Consider the following 25,278-nt stretch of genomic DNA (forward strand, 5'->3'; position numbering starts at 1 on the left):
GACGCCATTTTAAAATTCAAGATGGCGTTCATCGATTCAAGAAAAACTGCCAAATACCCTACTATATGGGTATTTTCGCAAAGGGAACGACGTGAAGAGGCAATTGATGCCAGACGTAATTTTGAAATCCAAAATGTCGGCAATCGGTTCAAGAAAAACTGTCAACACCCTACAATATGAGTATTTTCGGAAAGGAGATGAAGTGTAGAGGCCGAAAATTGATGCCAAACGCCATTTTGAAATCCAAGATGGCGGCCATCGATTCAAGAAAAACTGTCAAATACCCTACTATATGAGTATTTTTGGAACGGGAACGACGTGTACAGGGTGGAAATCGATTCCAGGCTACATTTTAGAATCCAAGATGGTGGCGATCGGTTCAAGAAAAACTGTCAAATACCCTACACTATGGATATTTCCGGAAAGGGGACGACGTGTAGAGGCCGAGAATGGATGCCAGATGCCATTTTGAAATCCAAGATGGAGGCCACCGGTTCAAGAAAATCTGTCAAATACCCTACAAAATGGGTATTTCGGAGAGGGGATGACGTGGATATCAATTCAAGTCGCCATTTTGAAATCAAAGCTGGCGGGCATAGGTTCAATAAAAACTGTCGAATTACAAAATATGGGTATTTATTTTGGATATGGAAATTGAAGATGGTGGCCTTTGCTTTAACGTAAACTATTAATGGGGACGACGTGTATAGGCCCAAAATCGAGGTCTGGCACCATTTTGGGATCCAAAATGGTGGCAATTGGCTTTCGAAGGGACTATGGACAGCCTCGTATCAGTTCAGCACAGTGAACGTGGACCGTCTTCTTCTTCTTCTTCTTCTTCTTCGCATTTCAAGCTTATTGCGTATGGCATATTAGCTTATTGCGTTCTCTCAACTTAAGGTTCTAGATGCACTTCCACAGTTATTAATTGAGAGCTTTCGATGCCTGCACCATTTTCGCATCGGTATAATTGTGGGGCAAGTCCAATCTTAGTTCTATGCCCAGGGAAGTCGAGAAATTTTCCAACCCGAAAAATTCCTAGACCGAACCGGGAATTGAACCCAGCCAGCATGGTCTTGCTTTGTAGCTGCTCCTTTACCGACTGAGCTAAGGGAGGCCCGTGGACAGTGTACACCCCGATAATCCACTAGGAAGATGAATTTTGTTTATCTCTTGAATTTGTTGAATTACGTGCTTTGTTTTATGTCCTTTAGAACCACATCCAAGTAGTCGAAACAATTCTTGATGCTGAACTACTTTCGTTTATCCGCTAGTGAAAGGCCTTTATTCTCGGCTGTTTCCAGGATAAATCTGTAGCTTCCCTTGACATACTTCAGCTTGAAATTTGTGATGATGCCTTGATCAAGGGGTTGAATCAAAGACGTGATCTTTGGTGGCATGTATAGAAGCATTATGTTGCGATTGCTTATGGTGGGCGGATGCAACGGAGCGTTATCAAGGAGCAACAAAGCCTTGAAGCTTATGTTCTTGGCTGCGCAAAACTCCTCCAACTGTGATGAGAAGCAATCGTTTATCCAGTCCTCAAATAATTCTCGGGTCATCCAACCTTTTATGTTGTCAAGATAATGGCCAAGGAGATTTACTTACCTTACCTTACCAATCAGGCTAAGTCCTTGTTGTCCTCTGCTGTCCGAAAAAGCCGTCTCCACTCTACTCGATCCATGGCCACAGTTCGCCAGCCTCGTAGTCTGCGAAGGGTCCCCAGGTTACCTTCTACTTGGTGCGCGCCTCTTCTTCTTGTTCCTGTTGGGTCGCTTTCTAGAACCATTTTCACTGGGTCGTCGTGCGGCATTCTTACGACGTGCCCATCCCACCGTAGTCGCCCATTTTTTTCAATGTGGACGATGGATGGTTCTCCCAGCAGCTGGTGCAATTCGTGATTAATTTGCCTCCTCCACGTTCCGTCATCTATCTGCACTCCACCGTAGGTAGTACGCAACACCTTCCGTTCGAAAACACCAAGGGCGCGTTGGTCCTCCACGAGCATAGTCCAGGTCTCGTGGCCGTAAAGGACCACCGGTCTAATCAGCGTCTTGTAGACAGTCAACTTCGTGCGGCGGCGAATTTTATTCGACCGGAGCGTCCTCCGGAGTCCAAAGTAGGCATGATTCCCTGCCATAATGCGTCTTTGAATTTCTCTGCTGGTATCATTTTCGGCGGTCCCCAGTGAGCCCAAATACACGAACTCATCGACCACCTCGATTTCGTCACCGTCAATCTGAACTCGGGGTGGGAGGCTAACATTGTCTTCCCTAGAACCTCTTGCTTTCATGTATTTTGTCTTCGATGCGTTGATGGCAAGTCCAATCCGTCTAGCTTCAGCCTTCAGTCTGATGTACGTTTCCGTCATCATCTCAAAGTTCCGTGCCATAATGTCAATGTCATCGGCGAAGCCAAGGAGCTGGATGGACTTCCTGGATATCGTGCCACTCGTGTCTATCCCAGCTCTTCTGATCACACCTTCTAACGCGATGTTGAACAGCAGACACGAAAGTCCATCACCCTGCCGTAACCCCCTTCGAGATGCAAAGGGACTCGAGAGTGTCCCCGATACTCGAACAACGCACATCACTCGATCCATCGTCGCCTTGACCAATCACGTCAGTTTATCCGGAAGTCCGTACTCGTGCATAATCTGCCATAGCTGATCTCGATCGATTGTGTCGTATGCGGATTTGAAATCGATGAACAGATGATGTGTGAGCACGTTGTATTCGCGGCATTTCTGCAGAATCTGCCGAATCGCGAAAATTTGGTCCGTGGTAGCGCGGGCACCCATGAATCCCGCCTGGTATTGCCCCACGAACTCTCTTGCATATGGTGACAGACGGCGGCATAGAATTCGGGAGAGTACCTTGTAGGCGGCGCTTAGCAGTGTGATCGCGCGGTAGTTGCAGCAATCCAACTTGTCGCCCTTTTTGTAGATTGGGCATACGACACCTTCCATCCACTCCTCCGGTAATATCTCCTCCTCCCAAATCTTGGCAATTACCCAGTGCAGCGCTCTAGCCAGTGCTTCAACACCGTATTTTAATAGCTTACTTGGTAGTTGATCTACACCAGTTGCTTTGTTGTTCTTCAGCCGGCCGATCTCCTCCTCAACTTCTTGAAGATCAGGGGCCGGTAGCCTGTCGTCTTCTGCGCGTGCTCCAAGGTCTGTTGCCGTGCCACCTTCGTTTTCTGCTGCTTCACCGTTGAGGTGCTCGTCATAGTACTGCAATCACCTCACACTCGTTCGTGAGAAGGTTACCGTCCAAGTCCTTGCACATATCGGCTTGCGGCACGTAGTCTTTGCGCGAATTATTTAGCTTCTCGTAGAACTTCCGTGTGTCGTTTACGCGGTACAGATTTTCCATCGCCTCGCGATCTCGGTCTTCCTGCTGACACTTCTTCCTTCGGAAAACCGAGTTTTGTCTGTTCCGCGCTTGTCTGTATCCAAATATTATAAATTAACAATATGGTTCACTTCCAGAATTCCCATATATTTCCGAAAAGACGCATAAGTAATACCCTCTTCCGGTGAGAAAGGTGACTTAAAACATTCGTGGCCTTATTATTTAAGCGTGTAATCAATTCATACGTTTAGTCAAATAAAAGGTGTGGCAAACAGTATTAGTTTTCTCATGCATGTTACACGCCTACCCTAACGTCATGAAATTATACTACGTTCAGGCTATAGTTGATATTAATAACGTAATAACGTAATATAATATGATATAAAAAGTGCCTAAATAACGTGATATCTTCTATAGTTTGAATGTACAATAAGCTTAGAGGTAATCCAAACAAATAAAAGAAAATGCAGATTATATCTGCCATCCCTCTTTACATACCACATTGGCAACTCACAGGAAGAAAACTTTCAACACGCTAATAATTGTTAACCCAATTTTCGGTAATAGATTAACAAACACGGTAAGAAAAAAACACTCAAAAACGCTTGAGTTTAAAAAAAGCTCAAAAACAAAAATATAAAAATGAATTCGATTTTCAGTTAAAAGTACTAAACCGTCATGTTTTCACCATTGGGAAATTTTAACTTATTTTTGGATGAAAATCATAGCAACCTGCGCTGCCTTTGATACTGTCATTTTTGTGTGCTTCATCGCCTTCGTTCGTGCTCCATTATTGGCGTTGACGGTACCGTCGAAAAATGGTCTCTTCTAGAAATGATTGACAGTTTCTTATGGGATTTTTCGGTGAAGTCAAAGGATAGTACCATAGAGGTAACTCTAATACCCCGTTCACATTATAGCGTATATCACGTGATATACGCTGTCTTGCAATGAGCACTCATACATCTAGTTTTCACGATTTTAAATTGGCTCACTACTTGACTAGCCTATTGGTCCCAAGCAAACGATTAACGTACCCAATTCTAGTCGAAATTCTACTACTACACAATGTTTGTTTTGATTCGCTATGGAAGTTTGACAGATAAAATGAGGGGTTAGTGGGTTTTTCTATGATTCAAGGGGTGAATCGATTAGCTTGGGACCGAAGAGAGTACCAGAGCTGAGCCAAAAAGTTGAGCACGTTATTTCGGGACCTTCTAGTCTTAGAGTTCCCACTATGAATAGACCCTATAAACAACGTCTCTGACTCAACTAGGAACATTATTAATTTAGTGCTGCCAATGGTGAAAACTCTTTTGAAGCAACTAGCTTCTAGGTGGTCCTTCCTTTGCATCGATCATATCCTTTGATGGATAATTTTCCGAATGAGGTCGGGGATATGATCTCTGTTCTTCAGTAGAACTGTAGAAGTCTTATACCGAAACTTGACACATTCAAATTTTTAGTTCACAACTCACTTTGTGATGCATTTGCTCTTTGTGGAACATGGCTTTCTTCAGACACCGATTTCCCTTTCCACGATTTTAACATTATTCGCCTTGATCGAACAGATTCGTATGGAGGGGTGCTTCTCGGGATTAATAAGCTCGATTCCTTTCATAGAATCGATCTGCCTTCCGTGACAGGCATTGAAGTTGTCGCATGTCAGGTAAATATTCGAGGTAAAAGCCTCAGTATTGCCTCAGTATATCTTCCTCCAAGAACTGCGATTTCTCGCCAAGGTCTCTCAGATATCTGCTCAGCTTTATCTATCTGAGCCTCGGTTGATCTTAGGAGATTTTAACTCCCACGGTACAGGCTGGGGGGAACTGTACGATGACAACCGCTCAACCCTGGTATACGACCTTTGCGATAACATCAATATGACAATTCTAAACACTGGGAAAGTAACACGAGTGGCCAAACCTCCAGCAAGAGAAAGTAGATTAGACCTCTCCCTCAGTTTGAGTTCACTATCGTTGGATTGCTCGTGGAAAGTAATTCAAAATCCCTACGGTAGTGACCACTTGCCAATCAAAATTTCGATTATCAATGGTTCATCTTCCACTCGCTCGGTTGACATCGCGTACGACCTCACGAAAAATATCGACTGGCAAAAATTTGCGTCCGCGGTTCTCGGTGGTACTGATTCGGTTGAGATACTCCCTCCGCTGGATGAGTACTCCTTTTTATCGCAACTTATCGTTGACTGCGCTCTTCAAGCACAGACGAAACGCGTTCCGGGTGTTTTCGTTCGCAAACGACCTCTCACTCTGTGGTGGGATAAGGATTGCACCGACGCGAACAGCGAGAAGTCCGCCGCGTTTAAACGCTTCCGCAAACACGGTAAGGTCGAGGATTTCGAGCGGTACACTGACCTCGAGAAAACTTTTAAGGGCTTGATTAAAGCCAAAAAAACGCGGTTACTGGTGTCGGTTCGTCGATGGTTTGTCGCGAGAGACTTCCATGAGAACACTCTGGACTGTCGGCAGGAGAATGCAAAACGCGTCATCACCGGTCAACGAAGACAAGGAGTACTCAGACAGTTGGATATTCAGCTTCGCGCGGAAAGTTTGCCCGGATTCGGTGTCGGTTCAAACCAACGTTCGTGATAGTCCGTCGGGTAGTAACGAAATAGATTCTCCGTTTTCGATGGTGGAATTCTCACTTGCTCTCCTCTCATGTAACAACTCAGCTCCAGGAATGGATAGAATCAAGTTCAACTTGCTCAAAAATCTCCCAGACGTCGCGAAGAGACGCTTGTTGAACTTATTCAATCGATTTCTGGAGCGCAACATTGTTCCGGATGACTGGAGGCAAGTAAGAGTTATCGCCATTCGAAAACCCGGTAAACTCGCGTCGGATTATAACTCGTACCGTCCCATCGCGATGCTGTCCTGTATACGGAAATTGTTGGAGAAAATGATTCTTTTTCGTCTAGACAAATGGGTCGAGTCGAATGGTTTACTTTCAGATACGCAATTTGGATTTCGGAGAGGCAAAGGAACGAGCGACTGTCTTGCGTTGCTTTCAACTGAAATTCAACTGGCCTATGCGCAAAAACAGCAAATGGGTTCAGTTTTCTTGGACATTAAGGGGGCTTTTGATTCTGTTTGTATCGATGTCCTTTCGGATAAACTCCACGATAGTGGGCTTTCACCAATTATGAACAACTATTTGAGCAACTTGTTGTCTGAGAAATATATGAGCTTTTCTCATGGAAACTCGACAACTTCACGAATTAGTTACATGGGTCTCCCCCAGGGCTCATGTTTAAGCCCCCTTCTTTATAATTTTTATGTAAAAGACATTGATGGTTCTCTTGATGAAAATTGTTCGCTAAGGCAGTTTGCAGATGACGGGGTTGTGTCCGTTATAGGGCCAAGTGCACCGGACCTGCAAGGACCATTGCAAGATACCTTAGACAATTTGTCTACTTGGGCTATGAAGCTGGGTATCGAATTCTCTCCGGAGAAAACTGAGTTGGTTGTTTTTTTTTCTAGGAAGCATCATCCTGCACAGTTACAGCTTCAACTAAAGGGTAGAACAATCACTCAAAGTATATCTTTCAAGTATTTAGGTGTCTGGTTCGATTCCAAAAGCACGTGGGGAAAACATATTGCGTATCTGAAACAAAAATGCCAACAAAGAATCAATTTTCTTCGTACAATTACTGGAACTTGGTGGGGAGCACACCCGGAAGATCTGATCAGGTTGTATCGAACAACCATCTTGTCGGTTCTAGAGTACGGTAGCTTCTGCTTTCAATCCGCGGCGAAAACACATATCTTGAAGCTGCAACGAGTTCAATACCGTTGCCTCCGAATCGCGCTTGGCTGTATGCACTCGACGCATACGATGAGCCTCGAAGTACTCGCGGGTGTTCTCTCACTGACAGATCGTTTCGCGGAACTGTCCTTCCGGTTTCTCATCCGTTGTGAAGTAATGAACCCATTGGTAATAGAAAATTTTGAGAAGCTACTCGACCGAAATCCTCAAACAAGATTCATGAATTTGTACTATGAGTACATGACGCTTCATTAATCTCCAATCGTGATTGCTTTCAAGCCTTCTATAGTTCCTCTGTAAATTTTGATCTAATCATGATGCAAGAAATCCATGGAATACCAGATCACCATCGATCGATGGTTGTTCCCTCAATTTTTGCAATCAAGTACCACCATGTTAGTAGCAATAAGAGTTTTTTCACAGATGGGTCAACTATAAACGCTTCCACTGGATTTGGAGTATTCAACGAATTTCATAGCGCCTCATATCAACTGCAAAAACCCTGTTCCGTATACGTTGCGGAACTAGCAGCCATATTTTACGCAGTAGAGCAAATTGCCTCACTACCATCTGATCACTATTTTATTTTTACTGATAGCCTTAGCTCGTTGGAGGCTATTCGATCAATGAGGCCGATGAAGCACTCCTCGTATTTCCTGACCGAAATCCGAGCTAAATTGAATACTTTATCTAACTGCTCCTATACTATCACCTTAGTTTGGGTCCCATCTCATTGCTCAATTCCGGGCAATGAGAAAGCGGACTCGCTAGCTAAGGTGGGCGCTATGGAAGGCGATATTTTTGATCGACAAATCGCCTTTGCGGAATTTTTCTCAATTACCCGTCAGCAAGTACTCACCAACTGGCAACAAAAATGGAATGAGAGTAATCTGGGAAGATGGTTACATTCTATTCTCCCACAGGTATCGAACAAGCCATGGTTCAAAGGATTGGACATGAGCCGTGACTTTATACGTGTCATATCAAGGCTCATGTCCAATCACTACTCGTTAGACTCGCATTTCTTCCGAATCGGGCTCGCAGGCAGCAATTTGTGCGCTTGTGGTAGTGGCTATCACGATATCGACCACGTACTTTGGTCATGTACCCTCCATTGTGTTGCTAGATCCGAGTTATCCGCATCCCTCAGGGCCCGAGGAAAACAACCCATGCGGCCCGTTAGAGACATCTTGGCGAGCCGAGATCTCGACTATTTCAATTTAATATATGTGTTTTTAAAACGGATAGATCTGAGGATTTAGTAGTTAGTGTCATCTTGTGTTCCCCCAAGTTGTTAGCTGCCCATCGGTGTACCCCCATGTTTGTCTTTTTCATCAGTTGGTCGCTTAGTTCGAGATCAAGAGCACATTGCTCTCCAAACCTTGTGTTCTCAATCCCTACCCTGCCATCCATTTGTTACAATTTGTTACCTCTAACCTCGAGATAGCCGCGAGTAATCGGCCCCCGCTTTACTAACGTTAGTCTTAAGAAATTTTGTAACCTAAACAATGAATATCGGCTCCGCAAAGCTACGGCAAATGAGCCTGGAAAAATAAACACATTAAAAAAAAAAGGTGTCAGAAAAGTTAATCAACACTGTATGGAGATTAATCAGGTTGAGGAGAACGGAAGATAACCGTTTGTTACTTAACTCGAGGGGCACGCAATAACCTTTAACTTCTACGCAAGCCTTTTTTAAGTACAATAATTACAGTTAACTACATGATTAATTACTTTAATTACGACCCAAGTAACATTTTTGGTTTTATGAGGGTTCTGAAGACCATGATTTAGACTTGTAGAATACTTTAAAACTTCGATAAAACTTGCAATGTTACTTGGGGAGCTTCGGAAATGTTTTGATTTAATTACTTTTAAGTACAAATTTCAGTTTTAATTACAAGTCGCATAAATTAAGTACATTAACTCCATTAATATACAACGAGAAATGTACTTAAATTTCCCCCAGCGTACCGTTAGACCCTTTCGTTATTGGCCCGTGAAACAAAAATTTCACAGGCTCTTTTGCTACGTTAAGGATAATGTCAGCTCTGATAAATTGTATCGCTACCGCTGTTATGACTTCAGAATAGACCCTATAAACATACATCTCCTGGGACCTACGAGGAAATCTACGTTGGTGATTGGTGCCAATTCACATGCAACGATCGGTTCGTGATTGGAAATGTAGTCGGATTTCAATACTGCCGAGGTGTTGGCAGGGCCCCTCTGTCAAAGCACCGGAGAATGCGACAATGAAAGGAATGTTTGTTTGTACTACCTGGTTCAACCTAAGAAATAACGAATTTAATTTGGTGGAGCGAACGAAAACAGAATTACAGTTATATCGGTTCCCGTTGGGTCATTTTTAGTCGGCATTCGGCTTTATTGTTCTGTAATAAGTATACACACGATGAACATCATGTTTTTTTTTCTCAAACAATGTAATTGGACCAGTGGCAGCTATTTCGATGGTTCACAATCACATTGGGCATCCCGGAAATGTTCCGGTGCCCCGGGGAAGTGGCCAATTCTCAACAAGAACCAAAACCCATCATGCGACATATCAAACTTCATGATTTTACAAATCTTGGCCAGTAATGGTCTTATTGAGAGTCCATGGTCACACTAGCCCTCCCAGACATGTTTCGGTGCCCCCGAAGAAATGGCCAATTCTCAACAAGAACCAAAAACCCATCGTGCGACTTATCAAAATTCATGATTTTCCAAACTTTGGCTGGTAATGGCCTTAATGAGACTCGACGGTCACACTAGCCCTCTCTGGCATGTTCCTGTGTCCCCGGGCAAACTTCAAACTTCATGATTCTGCACGGCTAATAATGGTCTTAGACAGTCCACAGTCCCATTTAATTGTCCCCCCCCCCCCCCCCCCCCGGGTAGATATCCAACTCCCAATAAGAACCAGAACCCCTCGTGTGACATATCAAACTTCATTATTTTACGAAAATCCGTCGGTAATGACCATATTAAGAGTTCAAATTATTTAAGTTTCCAACTCTAGCATGGTGCTCCAAGAAATTTAGTATAAGTATTCGAAGAATTGGTCATGTTTGTAGTCTAGTAAAACATTAATATGCGTATTTCAGGGTGTAAGAAGAGTTTTTGAATAAATTAATTCATTCGAGTATGTGTTAAGGGTTTTCTTCAATTTTTTTAAATAGTTCAAGAATAAGGATTTGGGTACGTTTTTAATTACATTTGTGTAGCTTTAATTACATTTATTACAGAAAATTAATTTTTAATTACATTAATTACGTAATCAAATTGAACTACATGTTTTAATTACAGTAATTACACTGGCACTGCTTTGATTACGCGAAATTAATTTTAATTACATGACATACTTAATTTTCATTTTTAATTACTTAATTACATTGTTAAACACCTTGTACTTTAAATCCAACGCAGTCAAAAAGGTATTGCGTGCCCCTCGACTTAACTCTCCACACAAGCGCACGGAGTGTGGCTGATGACGATGATCTATCCTGATGTGAGAATGATGGTGATGATCGTTCTATTGTTGCCCTCGAGTGTTTGCAACAAAGCACCGGCTGGCTTGCCGGCTGGTGAACTCGATGACCTTGATTTTGCCGTTTCGTGATGCGATGAAACTTGTTGGTTAGAGATGTACAGCTCATCTGCCGGACTCGGCCGGAAATGACTGCTTCCTTTCTCGAACGATTGAGCGGCAATTACAATTCCGCAATGCTCACTACACTGTTGTATACTACAACACCACTCAGTATGAAAGCGGATTGAAAAAAAAACCTCAATAGGGGAAAAAAAACTAGTACCGATTACGGAGTGCAAGCAATACTTGACCGAAACAGTCGAGCGTTCGATGTGGAATGATGTTTACTTATTGAAGAAAGCAAACTTATTGGACGGTAGCTAGAAGCTTCAGCTGGATTTTTATCCGGCTTCAAAATTGGAACAACTTTTGCATTTTTCCATTTATCAGGAAAGTATGCCAAATGGAAACATCTGTTAAATAATTTTACCAAGAAAGGCAAGGTACTCTCTGGGAGTTTTTTGATGAGGATATGGAAAATTCCATCATCACCTGGAGCTTTCATATTTTGAAACTTTTTAGTTATAGACCTTACTTCATCCAAATCAGTCCCCCAGGAATCATCAAAAATATTTTCCCGAGAGAAAATATTCAGAAAATCCCGAGCAACCTGATTCTCAATACTAGTTAGACCCAAACTGAAATTATGGGAACTCTCGCTGGAATTGGCTTTTAAGGTTTTTTCAAAATTTTTGTGAGTTTCCAAAAGGGTTTGGAACTCGGGTCTAATTTAGAAACATTATTTTCAAAAGTTTTGTTCCTCAGGGCAGAGAATCGCTTTTTAACTTGTTTTTGCAAATCCCACCAGATAACTTTCATGGCAGGATCGCGTGTTATTTGATATTGTCTCCTACGGACATTTTTAAGACGGATCAAGAGCTGAAGATCGTCGTCTATTATAATTGAATCGAATTTAACCTCGCATGTTGGTTCTAAGGCAGCTCTTGCTTCAACTATAGAAGTAGTCACAGATTCAGAAGCATAATTAATTTCATCTTTGGTTTGCAAAGGAATGTTTGGATCGAAGTTATATTCCATAAATGTTTGATATTGCTCCCAATCAGCTCTATGGTAATTGAAGGTAGAGCTGTTGGGATTACAAATTATTTCTTGGGATATTTCAAAAGTTACTGGAAGGTGATCAGAACCGAAGTCAGCATGAGTAACCAATTGGCTACAAAGTTGACATGAGTCAGTTAAGACCAAATCAATAGTTGAGGGATTTCTTGCATGTTGGACTGTTTGGATATTGAATAGTGTAATAACCTGCAGAACAATCATCAAACAGAATATTACCATTGGAATTGCTTTGAGCATTATTCCATGAGCGGTGTTTTGCATTAAAATCACCAATAATGAAGAATTTAGACCTATGACGGGTAAGTTTCTGGAGGTCACCCTTGAGAAAATTCTTTTTCTGGCCTACGCATTGGAATGGCAAATAGGCAGCTATAAACGTAAGTTGTCCAAATTTTGTTTGAACAGAAACTCCCAAAGTTTCAAAAACTTTGGTTTCAAATGAAGAAAGAATTTTATGTTTGATTCGTCTATGAACAATGATGGCAACGCCACCGCAGGGTCCATCAAGACGATCATATCTATAAATTAAATAATTTGAGTCCTTCTTAACCTTATGGTCAGGTTTAAGGAACGTTTCAGTTATAACGGCAATATGCACGTTATGAACTCTCAAAAAGTTAAACAGCTCGTCTTCATTATCTTTAAGAGATCGAGCATTCCAATTTAAAATATTTAAAACTTTAAAATCCATTACTGAATTTTAAAGTCATGACAATAAAATTAGCAAATTTTACTCCATTTTGAATAGCATCAAACATGGAGTTAGATTTAAGCATATCAGAAATCAAGTCAATTAATTAATTCTGTAAAAGTTCCATTTTAGGGGCAGTAATGCTTCCTAAGTCAAACTTGTCAAAATTTCCGTTCGAATTACATTGGTTAGTATTTTGATTTCTACCCGTTGAAATAGCAGCATAGGTAGCTCCATTAACTCGCTGAACATTGTTAGCAGCGAGGGGAGTAGGTACAGATGAAACATTTGAAGCAGGGGTGATATTTGTACCTACGGGTACGAATGTAGAATTTGTTCCTCGCTGACCGTTGTTAACAGCAGAGGAATTTGTACCTGGTCGGAAACGTGGAGCGTTTCCTACCTGACGGTTAGAATGAGATTGTAGGATCGCTTTGCGAGTCTTACATTCCCAAAAATTGGATTTGTGGTTTTCACCACAATTTGAACATTTAAATTTCTTAGGATCTTCCTTCACAGGACAGTCGTCCTTTGCGTGAGAGGAATCACCACAATTCATGCATTTAGCTGGCATGTAGCAATTTTTAGTTCCGTGACCCCATCCCTGGCGCTTACGGCACTGGGTGAGGTTTTGGAAATTTCCTCCAGTATTCCTGAAGTGTTCCCACTTCACTCGGACATGGAGCATAAGGCTAGCTTTTTCTAAGGCCTTAAGGTTGTTTAGTTCACTAGACTTGAAGTGAACTAAATAAAAATCATTAGAAATCCCGTTGCGCGAATCGCCAGGACGGGATTTCATTTTCATTTTGATTACTTGGAGTGGCACAACTCCAAGTAATTTTACCAGTTCATCTTTGATCTGATCCAGGGATTCACCACTGGGCAGTCCTTTCATGACAACCTTGAACACACGTTCAGTTTTGGTGTCGTAAGTAAAAAATTTGTGCTTCTTCTCAGCAAGATACTTGAGAAGACATTTAAATCCGTCCAAGGTTTCAGCCAATACACGGCATTCACCCCGACGTCCAATTTGTAGTGAAAACTTAACTTTCACGAAATTCAAAAGTTCCATGCGAAGAGCATGGAAATCGGAAATGGTTATCACAATAGGGGGAATCTTTTCCTTCTTGGCATTAAGCCGGGAAAGTTTACTAGAATTTTTCTTAGATGATGGATCATTCTCATCATCCGTAAGCAAATCAAATTGATTACTCAAATTAATTTCATCAGAAGGGGGATCAAGAGTTTGCCCTTTTCCTTTGCGTTTAGGCGCCATGGCGGCAGTAAATTTTTATCCAAATCGACTTCCAAGCAGATTACTATAAGAATCTGAAGGATCGAAGAGGAATTTTCCAAATCGATATCCAAGAAGGATTACCTCGGGTAGGGTCCAAACAAGGATCGAAGAGGAATAAAGTTGAATAAGGTAGAAATTTTACAGGTTGAGCACTGAAAAGTGTTGTTTAAATTTGTTGTAGCTTTAGGTAGTAGTAACACTTCCTTCAGCAAAAAGCAAATAGATCCGCACGGCAAGAGAGCACGATGCGGACTGCCATACCGCCTGATATCATGCTTATTACGAATATCATTGTCTGAAGTGAAATTCACTGCTAGACCTAGATCTTACGTCAATTGACTTTGGTAAAAGCACGCATCACTGCGGCAGTGCTACTTAGTTAGTTCTACTCGCTGCTTACCATTGGAAGATTCTAACTATTCAGGAAAAAAAAAAGCAAAACGTGAGTGTGTCTTTAGCTGCAATAGGATTTTCTTCCTTCTCCGGACGACCGGTGCGTTGTGCGTTTACTAATAATTCTCCAATTTGATTGACTGCTTAGGGAAAGAAATGAAGGTGAATACAGGATGTATACTAACGATAAGTTTCCTTTTTTTATTTCAGAGTACCACAGTGCTCCATAAACCACTGCAAAAGGAAGTGATCGGTCAGACGTTTGCTTACGGTTTACCTTCGTGAATTGGCGGAAAGTGCCTTGAGGTGAGTGCGTGGGTGCGACGACTTAGTTCGATACATTTTCTACCCATTTTTGGACGACGCAGTTGATTTATGACCATTTAACCTAATTGGAGTCCCATGAATGGGTGTGTGTGTGTGCTTAGAGTGTGAATGTGTGAGTTCACCAATCCGTGCACAAGTGAGACAAACGTGTGGTTTTGTGCGAATCTCCGTCTTCGACAATTGTTTTTCAAATACAATGATGTTCTCCTTGTTAATAAAACCAATTGAACAGTTTCAATTTTTATATAAAGCTAGATAACAGGGTGGACACCGAATTTTAATTTTTGAAAATCCCGGTCTTCCCAGTTTTCCCGGTTAGAGGTTAAGCATTTTCCCGGTTATTTTTAACAACTTTAATAACAATGTGAATAAATTAGAGTTATCTTATTTTTCAAACTCGCATAAAATCAATTTGAATTTATTCATATTTTTAACTATAACTAGGCATATCTTTTTTATTAGAAGAAATATAGGCAACAATTTTGCTATGAAACGTGCGTCTTAAAGAGCTTTAAAAGTCTTTAGAAGAATACTGCCATGAGAAATTTGACATAAAAAGTTAGTTATAAAAAACTATTTTTTCCAGGAACACCCAAAGTCAATTCCAAAAAATACTCTAAAACGAGAACGTTAAGAGATAGAAAAAAAAAAATTAGTGGGGTTGTGTACAAGACACGACCGCAGGGTTGACGTAGACTACGTTAAGCTGTGTAGTGAAATTCTCTTGCATTTTTTCTAGATATTGATTTAAAATACAGTAGCAGTAACCTATGATTTCGGTCCTATGTACATATTTTGGATTTGACGCATTTCGCGCCAAATCGTATTCGGAGCTGGCAGCACCCTCTCAGATTTCAATGAAACTTTCTGGATGTGTGGACCTTGACTTAATATGCCACTTTGCATACTTAGTTTTTCCAAAATTTATCTAGACTAACATTTGAGAAGGGCCAAACTTTTTCTGCCGATTTTTTTCAAAAAAATATTGTGGAAAAATGACAACTCCTACCAAAATGTGTTGTATCGATGGCTTTTAGGAAATTGTCCAAGTTATCTAAAAAAAAATACTGGAAAAAAATTATTTGAGACCTACACTGAAAAAATCGATTTTTAAAACTTGAAGTCGATTTAAAAAAAATGGCCGTATTTGATTTGGATGAAACTTTGCCTCAAGATAGGCAATTATGTTTACTACCAACCGTCTATACATTGCGAGATGGGCACTTTTAAGAAAAAAAGTTGTTCTTACAAAAACTTGTTCATGTTTAAACTGATTTTTTTTTTTTTTGATTTGCCATTTTCACACAAAACTAAACCAGTGAAGCTCAAAATCATCTCAGAATCCAATGAAGCTCAATTTTCGATTCAATTTTGTCTAATCAGCACTTAAGTTCACTTTGATTAATCGAGAATTTCATATGAAAAGGGCTCATGATGCATTTCTCGCCAAATCGTATTTGGAATTGGCAGCACCCTCTCAGAGTTCAATAAAACTATTTGGACATGTAGACCTTGTCAAAAAATATCGTTCCTTTATTCTGTTATCAGTAGTAGATGATGCAAAATTTGATAATATGTGAGAGAAAAAAGACAAGATTTTTCATATATCTTTTATTTATATATTTTCAATGTTTTAAACCTATTTTCATACATGCTATTTTTTTCCATTTTCCAATCAAATTAAACATTTTTGGTTCATCTTCTGAATTAGAATACCTTTTTGCCGCTACTTTGTCACCAGTTATAGGCACAAAACTGTGGAATTTCTGTGTGCCAGATATTGTCTTTGTGCTGTTATATAGTTCTTCGAGTTCTTCTCACATTTCGATGTTCTGTTCAGTGGATATGTACTCGAAACGTAGTTTTGTGATAATTTTATCTGTTTGTTCAACTGCCCAGTTATATAATTCTCGTGGAGTTGTTATGGTGTTTCCATAATCTCGAGCAAGACTAGCTCTCTTTGCCATTCGCATGAGAGTGCCACCAATGGCATCACAGGGACCTTTTCCATGAGACGTTGCAAAAAAATGCCAAATGCTGAAAAATCTATCGATGGTTTAATAAAATCTATCATTTTTGATATGAACAACTGAACTGCAACTGTATCGTGAGTCATTACTTCTAATATGATAATGAAGCTAACATTTTCAAGTTTATATTTGAAGTTCTTATAATAAACTTCAAATGGATGTATGATCGAAGTGTGCTCTGCTTCTGTACGGACGCGAAAAATTTCCGAGTGTCAAATTTACGGTTTTATTTTTTCTTGGCGTTTTCTAATTTTAGTGCAAGAAAGTGAAAGTGATCGGTTGGAAATGCATTCGAAAGTGTTTTCGTTTATCATAATCCTTTTCATCAGAACTTTTATCAGGCGATTGGCAATCTGGCCCGATGATTCTGATTGGAGGCAGGTGCAAGAGCTTCTTTGAAGATCCGACGGAATGTTGTGAAATGTTTAGCCAGAATTAGGAGATGTAACAGTCTTTCAAGTATTGGCTTCACGTGCAAACCATCGTTCATTTGGTGAGTTCGTTCCTGTTTATTTGTTCACTTGTTTCGATACCATCTATCAGTTTTATAGAATTTTGTCTTGGACATCTTTTCAAAGAGCCACGTTCATGCTGTAATTTGTCGAGCGCACAATTTTCACATGTTGAGATCGAGTGGGAACGTCAAGATAGTCATCCAAGTGCTTTTGTTTCTGGTTTTAGACGTTTGATGTCTTCAGTGATGTTTTTGTACTTTAAAGTTCCCTTTATCTGTGATCATGGTGGGTCTGAAGAATTTTTGTTGAGCATGCTGAGGCTGAAATTGCATACCCCCTCCCCATGGACATGGAGGTTGACGGTACTGAAGCAAAGGGTTATGTTTAATTTCTTTATATTTGCAACGATGATAATTTCCTATAGTGACACATATCACCTTCTTAATGCTTCAGTATGCCTCAAACGATAAATTATTGGTTGTTAATAGAACTTCCTTGATGAAATCGGCTGCTTCATGCAGACTGAGCAATTCTGATTATAGTATCTGTAAACAAGGAATTAGAACATCTCACCAATAAAGTAATGATCTCCTCGTAAATTTTGCAAATCATTTTATTATAATTTTATTTTAATCAAGCATATTATTTTTGTTACAGTCAATTAGCATTAGCATACGGTACAAGAGATTCAATATTAGTTTCTCGTTTTTGCGTAAAATAATCAATATGTATTTTACTTGGTGATTGAAAGTTTTTTTTTTTTCAAGTTTGTTTTTGTGATCTGAATTTTTTCCAGTTTGGTTAGAAGTTTCGAAGCTAACGCATGTCCACAGGCCTAATAGAAAGCTAGGTAGAAAAAGTGTATCATGAAGAATGGTTGCATGCAGGGTTGCTTCCACTCACTTGCTATAGATGAGTGATTTTCGGAGTTTTGAATTCGTTAGATGTTGTAATGGAGATTTGTGTTGTTGGATGCGGGAGAAGATTGTAGGGTGGGTGTTTGACGCATAGAGCTTGTCAATTTCGCTTTTAGAGTGTCGCAGTCAGCGGTTTTATGATTCGTGAGCTCTCGCGATTCGTAGAATCGTTGATTGTGACTGCAAGGGGATTTGGCGGGTTTTGTGTGTCAGACGCTTGCTTTTTGGCCTCTTCTTGTGTCTAACATGTGCAGAGTATCATTTTAGCGTCTAATGGTTTTAAAGTTCCTGGTTGCGTGAAATATATTTGTGAGAATATATTTTTGAGATTTTAGCAGTCACGTTTTGTTTGTAGTTTATATTTTATTTCTTTCATGTAATTATCGTAAATAATAGTTATTCAATAATAGATCGTTCTTCCATATATTCGTACTTTGACGCGAAGCGCTGTGGATTATGAGATGCTCGATGACCCTGGAGGGATCGATTTTGTTTACTGAGCAGAAAATCATGGATTTAACCCCAAACTCTTCCACATCACAATAAATCGCCACCATCATTTGTTTATTTGACATTGAACATTAACCTCGGAAACTATTTGCATATCAAGCGAAAACGTAGTCCTGTATTTTCGCGAAGCGTTATGGTTTTGAGATGCTTGGTGACCTTGGAGGGATCGTTTTTGCTTACTGAGCAGAAAATCATGGTTTTAATCCCAAGCTCTCCGTCATGGTCTTAAAATTCATGATCACTAAACAAAATGAATATGTTCTTTCGATAGCCGGATATCGAAAGATTAAATAAACAGCAAATAAACAATACATACTTTTGGTTGCATCGCCAACTTGTAACCCGCCAGCCCGTCAAGCTTTCCGTTCGTTAGATGGGTGGCTTAAGCGCCACTCCTAGAAGGAGACCACCCAGCAGATTGTAGGTTTGCCCGGCCTGAGACCATCCAAGGGATTGGGTCAATATGTCCCGAATACGGGAAGAAAGCTGACTGGCTGACTAAAATTACCGTTGTCCAGAAACTCTACAAAACACTAACAATTACGTGTGCACAAGACCGACAATTCGTCCGAACCAAAAATCTCGTTAGGGGATGTTCTCATCACAGGCCCAGCCTGAAAGTCCAAACGAACCAATCCGGAAAGATTGGAGAGTTGCCGGCACAATAAATGTCAGATTCAGGGCTGACTTCCCCAGTAAATTGACTCTACGAAACTACAGGAAACGAACACGAAACGACATGAAAATCCTTCATAAGAAGTTAACTCGGCAGTTCATCAATAGTACGCTATCCAAAAAAAACCCATGGCTTTAGGGGGTTAACTGTATTTATTACGGAACATGACAATTGTCACCGTACTAGCAAAGCTCAACTACAAAGTTAAGAGAAAAGCTCCCATTCTATTTATTCAGTACGGATTGTATTTCACCTGCTCCGCTCCCTACATGTCTGTTTGCCTAGGTCTTTGTTCTTTCCTTTCCCTCTTTCATACCATCTATCCTACTCCCTAGCGTGTGCACTATTCATTCTTCTCCCATACGTGTGTTCGGTACGAGTTTCCTCCGTACGATTCCTGCTCTCCTGGTGTTTCTCGGCTTCACGTTTAACCCATTCAATGAAACAATTTATGGGCTGACGGATGGCTTCGGGTAACCCATTCTATGAGACGGTTATGTTTCGCGAAGCTTTCGTTTGTCTCATGCGCATGGACGTTCACAACGAAAAATATACATGCATGTACTCACTCGAAAACCTAGGAATTACATCGGTGCTATGGGTGAGGAGACGGCGGCGGTACCGAAGCTGCGTATTGCACTACTTCGGCCCAGAAACTATCGCGTATGCGATCGACTGATGCTGGAAATGTCTCACTCACCGGAAACGCGGGCTTACGCTTGAACGCGGCACATGCGTTCGATCGTCCGAACACTGGAACACGTGCAACGTATGCTGTTCTGTTGTTCGATGACTACAGATGGGACGAGTATTGGCCTGCCTGTCCAGGGCGCGCAAATTGGCGATAGCGACCCTCTTCCGGCCACGTGTGCCCCGGGAATCCTCCGAAACCGATAGGTGGGGTCAAAAGCGGTCTCTGACAATAGGGTGGTGTGACGGCAAATGGCCTCCGCTGCCACGAACCTGTTGGATTATACCCGCACGCACACGCTAATCAGTTGACCTGGTCTAACGGTCGATAAACGCTCACTTTGCCTTGTACTTTCTTCGAGACACACACTTTGCCGCCTACTAACTAGCTTGCTAGGGTTTTACACTAAGCTAACACTACTGGGAAAGAATTGAAATTACCAATCTAATAAAGAAAGTTCATGATGCAAACTACCTTTTTAATCACACCACGACACGAGACAAAACACCGACCACTCTTGCCTCTTCCACAGATCGATTCGAAGTGGACGATCAAAGCTAAGGAATTCCTCAGATAGCCGCTAGATTGTGACCTTTGCCCGGGAAGTCGCGAACTTGGACGACACCCAATTTCACGACCACCAAACTCTCGCAATTGTGCACCCGATTATTAGTGCCTTGCAGCATATCTTCCAACGGACTATTCAGAGTCCAGTCATCTCTCTCCCCGAAATTCGGTAGGAGTGCGCAAAGCCGAACGGGAAAAGGTCATTGCATTTTCAATGGAAATCTGGCGGGTCGATGTCCACCTTACGATGCTGTAACTTCGTAGCGTCGGCAAGCTCGACAGGCTTTATAATATTTGAATTTGCGCTTCAATCTGAACGTAGGGAACTCATTACTTTTTTTTTGTATGACAAGTGTAACTCTACGTAAGTGGATGTTCGTTCCTTGGCGGTGAACAAATTTATGGATTTATTTGAAAAACGAAAGTTAATGCAATATAATTAAATGTGGAAAATTGTATAAATAGGAATTCTGCGCAAATAAATAATTAAATAAATAAATGCAAAAGCGTACTTGTTACAAACTTGAGGTGAATCCTAACCGAATACCCTACCCAACCCTCCAACTCCGTAGCACTTATGAGGGTGTCGCTAAGTCGGTGGCCTCTCGTTAAGTAAGTACTACATCAATATTTCCTTCCCTATCCCTAGTTATGGTAAAGATGGGCGTGGCCGGGAATAGCGACAGTCATGCTTCTGTTACTCTTGTTTAGATTGGAACCAATGTTTACTCCCCAGCATTATTCCTGAAAGTAGTCTAACTGAGAATTTCAGAAGAGACGTGAGTGTCGCTAGTATCCAATCTACGAAGTATATCATAACAACGCTAACGCTAACGCTAATAAACTTCAAATGGATGTATTGTTGCTTGAGAATTATTCCAGTGATATCCTTGAGCAGCGTTCTGGATAATGAATGAATAATTTTCAAAAAAATCACAAATTGCTAGAATGTTGCCTTCTTTTAATGATTCTTTTTTATTTCTTAGAAAAGATGACTGTTGTTTGTAAATAAAGTCATGAGTTATAAATTTGTTAATTTTATCAATGAGATACGGAACAAATTCATCAACAGGCTTGATAATCGTTTCCAAATTACAACGATCAGTATTCAGCCACTGTTGAAACACAACATCTTGTTTGTCATTTGATTCTAATAGCAAAGTAAGTTCCTCTTCAATATGTTCATTGGAAGCACACTTTTCGCAAGCACGGAAAAAGCAATCAGTTGTTCTAGTAGAAATATTACAAAGCATTTTTTCTATTATTGCATCTTGTGACATAATTCTTAAACTGTTGATCATTAATTTTACATTTTCATGAATTGTACAAATACATACATTATGTCTACTAGTAGAATCAAGCAAAATGCAATGTTTTGGTCGCAATTGTGTAAATACAGTGTGTTATATGTGCAATCTTTCTTATTAGAAATAAATTAAGCCACTTGTTTACTGTTTGAAGACTGGTTTCAACTGAGCTCCCGGCTCAGACTGTATTTAGGTTTTATGTTTTCTTATTAGATCTTATTGACAGTTCGGGCCTTGCTCGGCTAAACTACACGAATACTCTAAATCGAAACTACCCTAATTGAGTAAGTACATTACAACTCCTCCTCCCTTTAAATATGTAATGCATTCGGAATTTACCGACAGTAAAAATTATTCCATTATTAATTCAGAAATCCTCAAAGTTAAGAGAAAAAATACAATTTGAATTCAAAAAGCCGCATTTGACTTCATAATTCGAAAATTTACTTTTAAGTGTAAATAAACGTATCGTTCTTTTTTTTCTTTTTCATTCTTTCCGATCTTCTCGGTATCTTCCTCACTGTTTCTTCATCCCCTTGGACTCCCTCGTGTTTCCGCTTCCTGTTTCGTGCAACTATCGGTAGATCTTCGTTTCCAACCAAATCGTCAATAGGCATGGTCCCCGTTGGGCCAACCGCTTCCTCCGTAACTGTGCTGTCGGCTTCACAGCGGTTCAGCACAACGTATGGCTGCCACTGAGGGTCCAGGAGCATGCGTAGTTGTTTTCTATGCGCCATTGTTCTTGCGCTTCCAACTTGTACCTGTGTCACTGTCATTGCCGTCCGAATCATCCGTCCTCATCCGTTCCAGTAACTCGGTGATATGCCTGTCCGCTGAGGGCCCTGGCTGATAGGAATCTACCAGATTCACAGCATCACGGTGGAGGTTTTTTAATTTGAAGCACTTCTTTTTTATATGTCCTTTTACCCCACAGAAGTTACAAATCAACTGGGAGTAGTCAGGCCGCTGACCCTGCTGGTATCTTGGATTTCGATGAAAATTATTCTCTCTGCCTATCCGGTTCGTCCTTCCACCTCCATTTGTGTGCTGCATAAACTCATATGGCCTATAACCCAGACGGCTTCTGACTGGGCCTCTGCTACTACCCGCACCCCTGTTTATGTCCTCTTCCTGGTACTTCCTTGCCTGATCGAAGGTATCTGCCAGCTTCTTGCTTGCTGATCCATGCTGCATTGATGAATCGATTGCCGCTACTATTCCCAGGTTACTGTTTGGGCAATTTTCCGCCGTACCTGCATTCACCCTTGCAACCTACCAGGTCACAATAATCTTCTCAGCGTTGGCTAATGTTAATTTATCCTCACTAAGAAGTCGCTGCCTCAAATTCTTATCCCGTAATCCAGCGATAATTCTATCCAAAATGGCAACTTCCTTAAAATTTGCGAATGCGCAAAATTCCGCTTGTAATTTCAATGAAAGCACAAAATCTTCAGTAGTTTCATCCGGATTTTGTACCCTCGTACTAAACTTGTACCTTTGGACCAAATCCGGCTCGATTTTATCCAAACGTCCCTTTAGCTTGTTAATTAAATCCCCAAAAGCAGCTTCTTCGAAATTTCCGGTTGGGTATAGCAGTTTGATTTCCTCAAACATAACTGGCCCACTGAGTGTTACAAAAAAAGCCATTTTGTCTTCATCCTTTACCTTGTTGACCAGGAAGAAGTACTTCAACCTCGTGTACCAATCATCTATGGTACATGCTATGCTAGAAGAGCTCATGTTTTATGCTTTAGTATTACCCTCTAAACTACCTAACGCCAACGGCTTTGACCTTTGCCAACTTGACAATCGTCGTCCGGAAAATGTGTGCCCAGATTAGCCGACCGCTTACCATCCGGATTCGGAACCGGATGTCCTCTAGCTGTCCGAATTTCCCCGGTACAATCACCTCGTCACAGTCGTCACTAGCACAATTGCCTAAGGTTTACCGAAGGGAGGGAATTAAACGCCGGATCCCGTTTGCCGATTCTGCTGCAATGGCTTCCACCTCGTCTGAGCTGCTAAACAATGGTGCCGCTTTCGTCCCACAGCTGGCCAGAAGCGCCAGAAACAATCCTCGGTCCGACCACTTTGCACTGAATAATGTTCTTACACTTTAGGTTTCACTTTGCACGCGAATTTTTTTGTAAGAAAATTGTTTTCGTCGTCGCCAACTGCTATATGTGCAATCTTTCTTATTAGAAATAAATTAAGCCACTTGTTTACTGTTTGAAGACTGGTTTCAACTGAGCTCCCGGCTCAGACTGTATTTAGGTTTTATGTTTTCTTATTAGATATTATTGACAGTTCAGGCCTTGCTCGGCTAAACTACACGAATACTCTAAATCGAAACTACCCTAATTGAGTAAGTACATTACTTGAGTTGGTGCGTTGAATTCGACTACAACTTTATTCACGGACCAAGACTTTGGCAATACTGATAATACTGTTATCTGATCTTTTCTGTCAGCTGTAGGGGTATTGAACTTCTCCTTTAGCTGCACAATCATTTCTTCATATGCCTCTACTTTGCTAATGTCTGCTGTATCTAGGCCAAATATATTTGTTCACACTGCTTGTGTGATTTCTAGAGATTTTATTGAACGATAATCCATGCTCTTCATGTTCTTCGATGAAATTGGAGATTAATTCAACGTTTCCACAAAGCCGTTGAGCCTTAATTTACTACTTTGGTCCATGATAATAATTTTACTACAACTTGTCTTCACAACTTTCGTTATCAGATTGACTGCTGCTTGTATGAAATCAACCTTAGTTTTATAGTGCTCATAGGTAGAATTAAGTGGTAGGTATATAATGTTAATGGTTTAGGTATAAATAACAGAAGGGCATATAGAATTATGATGCAATACGTTGACTTCCCAAATCGTTGTTGATTCGAAAGAAGATCTCAATTTAAATTTTATTCATACCTATTTTTTATGGATAATTTGAGCTAAGAATTCTAAGTTGCTCTAGGAGCATCGGATTATGCCTCAGTAGTAGACAATATAATCAATTTTATTATTTTCAAATGATGTAAGCCCTTTTCATATAGAATTCTTGATTAATCCAAGTGATTAGTTGCTGATTAGACAAAATTGAATCACAAATGGAGCTTCATTGGGTTCTGAGATGATTTTGAGCTTCACTGGTTTAGTTTTGTGTAAAAATGGTAGGTTAAAAAAATCAGTTCAGATATGAAAAAGTTTTGAAAATGTATGGACGGATGGTAGTAAACATAATTACCTATCTTGAGGCAAAGTTTCATCCAAATCAAACATGGCCATTTTTTTTAAATCGACTTTAAATTTTGAAAATCGATTTTTTTCAGTGTAGGTCTCAAATGAAATTTTTTCCAGTATTTTTTTTTTCGATAATTTGGTCAATTTCCTAAAAGTCATCCATACAACATATTTTTGTTGGAGTTGTCATTTTTCCATAATATTTTTTTGAAAAAAATCGGCAGAAAAAGTTTGGCCCTTCTCAAATGTTAGTCTAGATAAATTTTGGAAAAACTGAGTATGCGAAAGTGCTTATTTAGTCAAAGTCTACACATCCAGAAAATTTTATTGAAATCTGAGAGGGTGCTGCCAGCTT

At 40.6% G+C, this 25,278-nt stretch overlaps 1 protein-coding gene across 3 annotated transcripts in view; it reads left to right on the forward strand.

Moving 5' to 3' along the window:
• The window catches only part of LOC135702773 (serine/threonine-protein phosphatase 6 regulatory ankyrin repeat subunit B-like), a 172,582-nt gene that overhangs the window by 128,674 nt on the left and 18,630 nt on the right, over window positions 1-25,278 (forward strand). For 2 of the 3 annotated variants that reach the window (XM_065223811.1, XM_065223814.1), the window contains exon 2: window positions 14,409-14,504. The exons of the other annotated variant lie outside the window; for it this stretch is intronic. The gene's annotated coding sequence lies outside the window, so the exon portion shown is untranslated. The remainder of the gene's footprint in view (window positions 1-14,408; window positions 14,505-25,278) is intronic. 3 annotated transcript variants of the gene reach the window in all.

Source organism: Ochlerotatus camptorhynchus, unplaced genomic scaffold (genome assembly GCF_037179485.1).
Source record: "Ochlerotatus camptorhynchus isolate MF236.1 unplaced genomic scaffold, CSIRO-AGI_Acam_v1.1 ptg000197l, whole genome shotgun sequence".
NCBI classification, from domain to species: Eukaryota; Metazoa; Arthropoda; class Insecta; order Diptera; family Culicidae; genus Ochlerotatus; species Ochlerotatus camptorhynchus.